The following is a 10,960-nucleotide window of genomic DNA, read 5'->3' as shown; positions in this document are numbered from 1 at the left end:
AAGACACTGTAAAAAGTGAGTAGTTACTGTGCTTTAAGTTAGCAAACCAATTGCCTTAAAAGCAACAAGTTGGCTTTACAAAAATAATGTAAGTAAATCTATTGTAACTTGGAATTATTAAGTTGACTTAATATTTATAATTATTTATAAATATTTTTCATAATATTTATAATTTTATAATAATTGTTTTATATAAAAAATACATATATACACACACACACCTTTGCTGTGCTTGGCTTTACAGCTCTTTAAAACCTTCAGAATCCAGCATTCTGTACATGCACATCTGGAAACTATTTACTATAGCAGAGGTTCCCAAACTTTTCAGCCCGCGACCCCCAAATTAACAATGTCAGTGACTCACGACCCCCATTTTTCAAGGTAGTTATACTGTAAATATATATACCTTGTAGACACAACTATAGGCATGTATAAACATAAGCACATTGACAACACATAAATGCAACAGTCTATTTACCATATATATTTTTTATATTCATTTATTAATTTATAATATAAAAAGTAAAGGCTGATGACTGATTTTTTTTTGTTTATAATAGATAATAATAATATAATAATAATTTTGTTTGGTCCCACTTTATATTAAGTTGCCTTAACTAATATGTACTTACACTGGTACTAATAGTTTGTTACAATGCACTTATTGTGTAAAAACGTGTATTTACTGTGTACTTATGCTTGATTAAATACATGTATGTAATTACATCTGTAATTAACTTTTGTAATTACATTTGTAAATACACTGTTGACCATCCCTTACTTCTTAACCTACCCTTAAACCTACCCATACCAGCAAACCTGTCCATAACCCAACCTCTATCCCAACTCAAAAGCACCACAAGTGTTCTCAAATACATTATAAACACAGTAAGTACATTGTATTTATTTTGTGATGTCAGTACATAGTAGTTGAAGACACTTAATATAAAGTGGGACCTATGGTCATTCAAATAGTTTAATAAAACTTATTTGAGTTTTGGAAATCACCAAGCGACCCCTTGTCATTGTGTCGCGACTCCCCAGGGGGTCCCGACCCCCACTTTGAGAACCACTGTACTATAGAAGGCTACAATGTAAATGCTTCAGCCAGCTGCGGTTTTTTATACATTAAAACTAATACAGTATATTCACACACAAAAAGGAACTTTAAAAGGCGGACACCTCTGACAGCTTTTCAGAACACAAGCGTACTCCATAGTCTTGAAAACGAAAGACAGAATCAAAATGTAAGGCACAAAACATGAAACGACAGATCTTAGCAGGTGAAAGGTCATCAAACAATAGCAATGGTGTTCGCCCTGGAGGAAAAGTCTTGTGATGATGATGTCACAAAATGGTTTAGGCTCCCTGATTATGATGACAGAGGCCTGGATCATCCCTGAAAAATGTGCATGTGAGAGCAAGTCTGTGTCTGTGAGGCCATAGTGAGACATGCAGTCATAGCTGACTGTTATGACTAAAACTATCCTGCCCGGGCTTGTTGGCCTGTATTGTGCAGAATATTAAAAGTAGTAGCCGGACGTTTTGCTCATTGACTGTTTTTTTTTTCAGCAGTTTGATTCGCTCGGCTGGAAAGAATGCGGTTTAGCTAAACATAACAGTGGTAGGCCGCGAAAGAGATTAGCGTCGGTAAGCCTGCGAGTTATGAAATCCACCGCCTTCTGATTTGTTTTGGGATTCCCCTTTTATTCAGTGATCTAGGACTTTTTGGACTGTAATCTTCCCTCCTCCTCCTGTCCCAGAGCCTGAGAAACAAATCCTACGAGACCAAGGATCATGTGCTTTTACCTTTGTAATGCGTTTCCTTGTTCAAAAGAATAGAAAACAGTGTTGATGTCTGTAACACAATATTGCTGAAGTGATTTTATACTTAAAGCATTACCAAGCATTTATTATTTTCAAGCATATAGTTCAAGTTTATTCACTTCATATGCAAATAAAGTGTCACTGATGACATTGTGGAAAAAGTGTAATTGGTCTCTAGTCACTCAATGAATTTTATTAGTTTCAGAATTAATTATGAAGCTGTATGTAAATGTATTCTTATATCATGACTGCCTTGTATTGTTTTTTCACAATGTGCAGGGTTCACTGATTTTATTTACAGAAGACACCCAATAAAAATATCATTCTAAATAGCATTATATAGCAAAAAAATATTGTCAGCTAGAATTAGAATAAAGTAAAACAAAATTTTAGGGCTTAAAAAGTCTTAAACTGACATAAATATTGTGATGTGTGTCTTAAATCATTTTAAACTGGTCTTAATTTTAAAAGACCAATCGCCAACAATCCATCTATATATTTTTAATATAAATATTGAAGTTTTTTATTGCAAAGAGATACAATTTATAACACCTGCTAAACATTTTACAGCAAATTATCTTCATTAAATTCCCTAATCAGGAACAGAAAACTAAAAACATTTACACAATTCCTCACGATTATAACAGCAATATATTCTATTATCTTCCATTTACACAAAAATCTGCATAAGGGTGAGTGGACATAATCTTTATAAATAGGCATGAAACATAAGGCTTTATAACAAAAATGCATTAGGTTGAATAAGATTTATACTCTATTAATTTGGACAAAAAGCAAACAAATATGCATTTTTGTAATTTTCTTCAGAATCAATACACATTTGACAATGCTAAACTTGTCATTAAAAAAGAAACAAGTTGAAAAAAAGTGTATACAACTACACAAATTAGGATATGTGGTTAAGAAATTACTGCATTTGTTTTGTTTTTTTCCTATTTTTTTGGCCCAACCGGGCTATTACAAAAAAAATCAGTGTTTAGCCCTGTATACATCTAAAAGTTCATTCATAATTGTCTTAAAAAGGTCTTAAAAAGTCTTACGTTTGATTCGATGAAATGCTTTTGATATGATATGCTTTTTATGTGATTTGCAGATATTTTTTGATCATTTATAATTCAAATTGGTCTCTGCTTTTTAACTTTTGGTGTTGAAAAGTTGAGCAACGCAAGTTTTATTTATATTTTTAGCAATCTGAAACAATAGATTGTTATTTTAAATATTCATTCATTTTCCTTTGGCTTAGTCCCTTTATTTATCAGGGCTCGCTATGCTCAGCATATGTTTTACGCAGCGGATGCCCTTCCAGTCACAACCCAGTACTGGAAAACATCCTTACACACTCATCCACACACATACACTATATGGCCAATTTAGTTTATTCAATTCACCTGTACCGCATGTCTTTGGACTGTGTGGCAAACCAGAGCACCCAGAGAAAACCCATGCGTTCACAGAGAGAACATGCAAACTCCACACAGAAATGCCAACTGACCCAGCCAAGGCTCACACCAGCAACCTTCCTGCTGTTAAGGCGATCATGCTACCCACTGCGCCCCCGTTACACCCAATTTATATAAAAAAAAATCTAAATCTTTTTTGCCCATATTTTTAAGCTTTTTAATATGCAGCACATTTTGCATAGAATAATCTACAAAAAAGTTGCAGTTTAAAGAATTGATTTCACTAAATGATTTTTTAAAAAGTATAAATGATTTAGAATTTGAAACACTTGCAGATGTTTTGAATAGTTGGTTTGTCAATGTGTGATTCTTGTTAACTGTTAATTGTGTTTTTTGTTAATTGTGTTAATTGTTTGCAGTGTAGGGTAAAAAGTAATGTATTACAAGTTCATGTCTACCTTATCTCTTTAAAAAAAGTAAACAATGCAAATTACAATAAAATAAAATAACACATATATATTCACATTGCGTCCCTAAAGATTAACTAACACCATTCGATTTTAAGTTTTTAAGATGACTACAGATTGTGATATATTACTTCTTAACAATGTTTGTTGGTTGTCTGTTAGACCCATGCGACATGTATACTTCCTAATCGTGGCCAGGACGCTCTTGTAAAAGAGATTTTTAATCTCAAAGTTTCTTTCCTGGTACAATAAAGGTTCTAATAATAATAATAAAATGTTGACATTTTATGTTCACAAAATTAATTTTAAATGATAAAGAAGCAACTTTAGTTAACCTAATAACCAGGTTAAGCCTTTAAATGAACACTTTAAGCTGCATAGAAGTGTCTTGGAAAATATCTAGTAAAATATTATTGACTGTCATCATGGAAAAGACAAAATAAATCAGTTATTAGAAATGAGTTACTAAAACTATTATGGTTAGAAATGTGTTGAAAAAATCTCTCTGTTATACAGAAATTGGGATAAAAAATCAGCAGGCGGGGGGGGGGGGGCTAATAATTCTGACTTCAACTGTATATATATAATAAATAAATAACTAAAGTGTTTATTGTTTCAAATAAATTTTGTGAACATAAAATGTCAAAGAAATATCCCAGTGCTGGGTTGCAGCTGGAAGAGCATCTGCTGTGTAAAACATATGCTGGATAACTTGGCGATCATTCCGCTGTGAGGGAAAAAAGGACTATGAGGTGACTCCTGATGAATAAAAGTGACTAAGCTGAAAGTATGAATGAATGAATAAATGGAAATGTCAGATTTCTTCTGTTAAACATACAATACATACAGATACACACAATCGGTTTTGTTGCAAACTCCAAAACAGCTAACCTTTTGCCCTAGCAGGAAAAACTGAAAGTGCCACTTCTGAAAATAGTTATTTTAGTGTCTGATGCCAGACTGTTGACTATGATCCATTCATTAACACAGGAAAGGATGTTGTTTCTGCTTGATCATGCATTCCTTTCCAGGAATTTAAGCAACTCAAAGAATCCACCCACTTGGGCTAAATGTGGCTTGTCTTCTGCTGTAAACGTATCCAATTATGACACAATGAGCTGCTGCCTACCGAGCATTAACAATCCACCTCTCCGCCCCTGCTCTCTGAAAAAAAAGGTTGCTGCATCAAAGAATATGATGCAGCTTCCGATGCTGCTGAATAACGGTTGGCCTGGACAATGCTAAACATTTAGTGACAATGAGGTACATGACTTCAGCAAAGGATTAGGATACTCTGTATAGTGACGTGACTAACGTTTTTTCCAGACTTCCACTGGGAAGGGCATTAAGGTGTGTTTACAGTCCACTCAATTTCCAACTGTTGCACTGGAGAACATGAGATCATAAATGATGAAGTCAATCTGAAGATTACTACTCACAATAGCTTGTAATTGAACACTTTCAATGCTCTTTAAATGAGTCACGGCTGACTGAGCGAAGATCAGTAATAAAGTTATCAGTTACTAAAAAAGCACTTTCAAAGTCAGCATTAAATGGACAGAAATAACGACAATGATCCATTCAATTCCCAATGGACTTCCATTATTTCCACTGATTCCAGAAGCTGTTTTACTCATACACAAAGTCCTTTGAAATGCAGAGAAAGTTGACATATTAAGCAACGTCAAGGCAAGTCATTTCACTCTGTGGCCCTCTTTGATACGCTACTCGGGCATTGCTTACGATTAACTTTCCTATCAGGAATCACCAATACAACTAAACAAAAACTGTCACTTTAGTTTCATTTCTAAATGTTCAAATCACCCAACATCTGCAAAAACTTGCATCTGGTCCAAGCCCCTTCCCTGGAGAATCCTCAGTGTATAGCAATCTATTATTGAATGAATGAATTTGAATTGAATGAATTCAATTCAATGAATTTGCTCTTCAGTGTTTGGACTCTCAATAATGATTTCAAACCACACTGAACTGAGCTAAACTGAACTGAACTTAAACACTAAAAACTGAACTACCCTGATCCAGTTACTATGACCATTTATGTGAAGCTGCTTTGACACAATCTACATTGTAAAAGCGCTATCCAAATAAAGCTGAATTGAATTGAATTTAATATTATTGGCTCCTGTACTAGAAAGCGGGGCTTTGTTCGCCATATTGAATGTTACACGTTACCCCATTCAAAACTATAAGATTGACATGTTTTGTGTATTCTATAGTCTTTGCATTAGGTCCATCCTTCTAAAAAAAAAAGAGAGCCAATTACCAATTAGTTAAATCAAGTCAAAATAAATGATTCCTCCTTCATAAAGAAATAAAGAGCTGCTGCAAGGAGACACATTTGTGATACTGTATTGAACCATACTTTGACTATGATAATAGATACGAGCATGATCTTTGTCTCTTGATTTCATCATGCTCTCGTTTTCTAATTCTGCATTCAATAAAATTAAGATACAAATTATACCAAACAAAATTCATTTCAAAAAGATTTTTTTCCAAGAGAAATATACAAATTATAATTCACAAAATATATTTATATTTGACAACTGTAGTCTCATTTCACAAAGGATATTGGCCATTAGTAGTTGACGTTTTGAAAACTGAACTGGAACTAAATTATTAAAAATAAAATGGCAAAATTATTTTTATTTTTATTTTAGTGATCTGCTTGAGGTGGGTAAATTTAGTTTTATGCTTTTGATAAAGTAGCACTTAACTTAAGAGCCCTTAATATAAAGCTTAATATTAACTCTCAGTATTATACTATAATTTTTGGATTTCATTATTATTGTGCTGTCACCTCAAATGATCAAAATAATGCACTTTCTCCTGTTCTCTGATTGATTACTCAGCATAAAAACAGCCATCGCATCTGTAACTTGTAGTCGGTTTATTCACAAACTGCATATAATTATTTAGGCCAATTATTTATTTATTATTTATATAGAAAAATTAATATATAAAATAAAAAAAAGTAAAATATAAACAATAAAGAAAATGTAGATGAGATCTGTAAATAAAAACGTAAATGAAAAAGCTTATTTATTGCTGTCTTAGTCCCCTCACTTTAAAATAACAAACACTGTATATATGTCTATATTTAGGCTAAAACGCTGCTTTATTTATTTATTTATTTATTTATTTATTTATTTATTTATTTATTTATTTATTTTTTGTTTATTTGTTTGTTTATGTGTGTTTGTACAGTATGTTTGTCCTTTCATTTTAGTTGTCTTTTATTTCTTTTGCTTTAATTTCTGAAATGAATCCTCATTGCACTTAAGTGTACAATGATAATACTGTATATATCTGTTTGTTCGTTTCCCATCCCTTTGTGCGCCCTGGTGGCATAGTCACAAACTGCTATTACACCTAAAAACATGTTCTTAATCCCTTAAGAACCATGTGCGGCGGTAATGGTCATTTTGAAGTGTCACCCACTGTACACACAAATTGCTGTGTAAAATGCAAAGTAACAATGCATATACTGTATCAGAGTATATTCTCTGTAAACTATGTCTGAAATATGAATAAAAGTTGTTTATTGTGTTAGAGCTGGGAGTGCAAATGACACTTGGCATTGATTCATGATCTAGCGAGAGCACGTCTGCTAAGCGCAGCGTGTTTGAGAAGAGTGCCAAAACGCTTAAAGGAAGGGTTGTGTAGGAAGGCCTTATATGGTCTTGGTTTGGATGTGTTTTATGCAAATGACCAACCTTGTGCATGTTGCCACTCATTTATAATACTCGAAATTCAACCTATGCTGGGTTCACATGGATTGAGGAAGCCAGAAACCTCAGAAATGTGTGAATCCTGACATGTGCGCAACACTTTGAGAACAGGCTGTTTGTGCATAGTTTGACACAAACAACACTTATTTAACATGTATTGTACATGTAAAGTATCCACAAACAATGTTTACGTGATAAAGTTAGCATATTTTTTACCTTTCTGGTGCTATTCATGCGAAAATTTGCTTCTGTTTGCTCACTGGCAAACAGAATCTATAGATATAGATCTATAGATCTTCTAGAGTTTTTTATGTAATCTACTCATGACTAATTTTAATTAACATTTGCTATAGCAAGTAAGTAATGAATATTTATATAGCACATTTATTTTGTATGGCCATATATCCAAAGCACTTCACAATCATGATGGGTGGTCTTCTCCACACCCCCATCAGTGTGCAGCATGCACTTGGATGAAATGACAGCAGCCACAGGACAATGGCACCAGTGCGCTCACCACACAGCAGCTATTGGTGGACTGGAGAGACAGCGATAGAGTCAATTCGATGGATGGGGAAGATTGAGAGACTATGATGGGTAAAGGCAGATGGAGCCCAGGACACCTTAAGGCTATGAACACTAAAATGAAGTGCACGTACTGTATGTGTATGTACACACATGTTGTGAATTTTGGAAAAAAACTAATTGTGAGAAGTTTGAATATGCATACTAACTTCATTGAGCCTTATTTGGAAAAGAAGAAAATGATATATCCCAGTTTATTTAGCATTCACACAGACATTAAGGACAAATAAAGGCTGACAAAAAAAAAAACTAAATGTATTTCTACATGTTTTGAGAAAACCTACACAACATCCAAAACTATGCTAGGTGGCACATGTAATCCAAAACTAAAGGCTAGTCCACAACTAAAGACTAGTGTGCACATGTAATGACATATAAGTTAATATTGCATGAAGAGTTTTTAAAAAAAGAGACATTTCAGATACCTGAAATGCAAATGACCCATACTCGGAAATTGTCCTCTGGAAGCTTTTACACCTACAGTAATTGAACCACACTAAGTAATTTCAACAGAGTTCTCAGGGGTGTCCAAACTTGGTCCTAGAGAGCCGGTTTCCTGCCTGGAAGTTTCTAGTATACCTAGAAAGAACTTGATTAGCTGGTTTAGGTGTGGTTGGAATTAAACACTGGCCCTCTAGGACCGAGTTTGGACACCCCTGGGCATACCTCTGATTATTATTAGCAACCTGTGCATATTTTCATCTATTGTAATTCTCGGTTCATAGTTAACACAACCTGTATTTAATGTTCATAGTACATCCATTTGTATATATCACCATAGTTTTTCTAGAATTTGCACTTTATAACTTATTCCTATATCTTACACTTGCTACTATTGCACTCCTGATTAGACCTAAACTGGATTTCACAGATATAAATAAATAAATGTCATATATGAGCCATCTATTTCAGAATATTGCAAAAAATATATATATATTTTAACCATTTGAATTACAAATATGTACATATTTGTTTAAATATTTTAATTGTAATTTAATATACAATTGAAGCTAGAACTATTAGCCTTCATGTATATTTTTTCCCCAATTTCTGCTTAACGGAAAGAAGATTTTTTCAACACATTTTTAAACATAATAGCTTTTTTAATTATTTTTTTTTATAACTGATTTCTTTTATCTTTGAAATGATTTTTATCATGATGACAGTACATACAATTTGAATAGAAATGTATCAAGATATTTAGCTTAAAGTGACATTTAAAGGCTTAATAGGTTCGTTAGGTTAACTAGGCAGGATAGGATAATTAGGCAAGTTATTGTATAACAATGGTTTGTTCTGTAGACTATTGAAAAAAAAATTGCTTAAAGGGGCTAATAATACTGACCTTCAAATGTTTGTTTTATTTTTTTTTAAATATTATTATAAACTGTTTTTATTCTAGCCGAAATAAAACAAATAAGACTTTCTAATGATCCAACATTCTGTGAACATTTTCTTGCTCTGTTAAACATAATTTGGTAAATATTTGAATAAGAAGAAACAAAGCATAGAGGTCTAATCATTTTGACTTCAACTGTATACTGTATGTATGCTCATATATGGCCATATATCACACTTCCAGGGGATGCAGAGAAGACTCAGCATTGGCTACTCAAAATAGCTGTTGTCAGGATGTGTTGCAAATATGGCCACCGAGTGAATGGATATTCCTTGAAAGGGACTTCGATATACAATTCACAAAAGGATGACTACAACTTCCACCTCATGCCATCTTTAACTTTAGTTACAGTCTGCTGGGAGTTCCTATACAGTGCCACTGCATACACCAGACCGCAGGAGTCTCACCACTTCCTCAAGACGTACAGGATATGACCCCACACAGCGCAAGCAGTCTTGTCTCTTATCAACACATCCCTCATTGCCCTGAAGTCATCGACAAAAACAAAAAAAAGGAAAAATTAAGAAGGAGTGGGTGATGGAGACAATGAAAAAGAGAAGGAGAGGAGTGCCTTGATGTGCATTCAGGCATGAGGACACTGCATTCTGGGTCTCTGAGTGGAAATAACAGGGTGATGTGTCACGGGGGGCCAAGTGGACCAATGTGGGAAAACATTGGAGGGGGGACAGACATTAATAGGAGGACTTCAGATCTTCTTGAACAGTGTGTGAGCATATTATGACTCCTCAGGTTGTGATTTGCTCTTATTTTTATTTTTTATCTGCCATAGCGGATTGAACCGTAAACTTATCCAGCACATGTTTTACACAGCGGATGCCCTTGCGGCTGCAACCCAGTACTGGGACACATCCATACACACTCATTCACAAACATACACAAAAACATACACTACGGCCAATTAATTCAGTTCACCTATGGCGCATGTCTTTGGATTGTGGGGGAAATCGGAGCACCCGAAGGAAACCCACACGAACACAGGGAGAACATGCAAACTCAGCACAGAAAAGCCCAGCTAGGACTCGAACCAGCAGCCTTCTTGCTGTGAAGCAACAGTGCTACCCACTGAGCCACCATGTCACCCCACTCTTAGTTTTTGTTAAAAATAATAAATCTCAGGTCATTATCTCTCAGGGATTTCCCTCCGGCAAACTGAAATCTGATCCAATTGGAGTGTCATAGCAGTATATCAAAGATAATCTGGCAAAACCTGTCAGAAAACATCTTCTAAACACATTGGCGGAGAGGTTTAATTCACAAAGAACGCCTTAAAAAAAACAAGAAAGAAAAGAAATCCAAAATAGGTAACGTACAGCTCTGGAGGAATCAACTTGGCGGAAATAGCCAAAGCTGTTGAGTTCTTTAGAAAAGAGATATGTTTGGTGTGACGGGGGTGTGTAGATCTGTGTTTTTTTTTTTTCTGAATGTGAATGTGAGTCAGAGTGTGTCATGGCCCATGCTATAAAGGGGAACCCTTTCACTACTCTAAAT

Source organism: Danio rerio, chromosome 19 (genome assembly GCF_049306965.1).
Source record: "Danio rerio strain Tuebingen ecotype United States chromosome 19, GRCz12tu, whole genome shotgun sequence".
Lineage (NCBI taxonomy): Eukaryota > Metazoa > Chordata > Actinopteri > Cypriniformes > Danionidae > Danio > Danio rerio.
Note: the sequence above shows the minus strand (reverse complement) of the source record.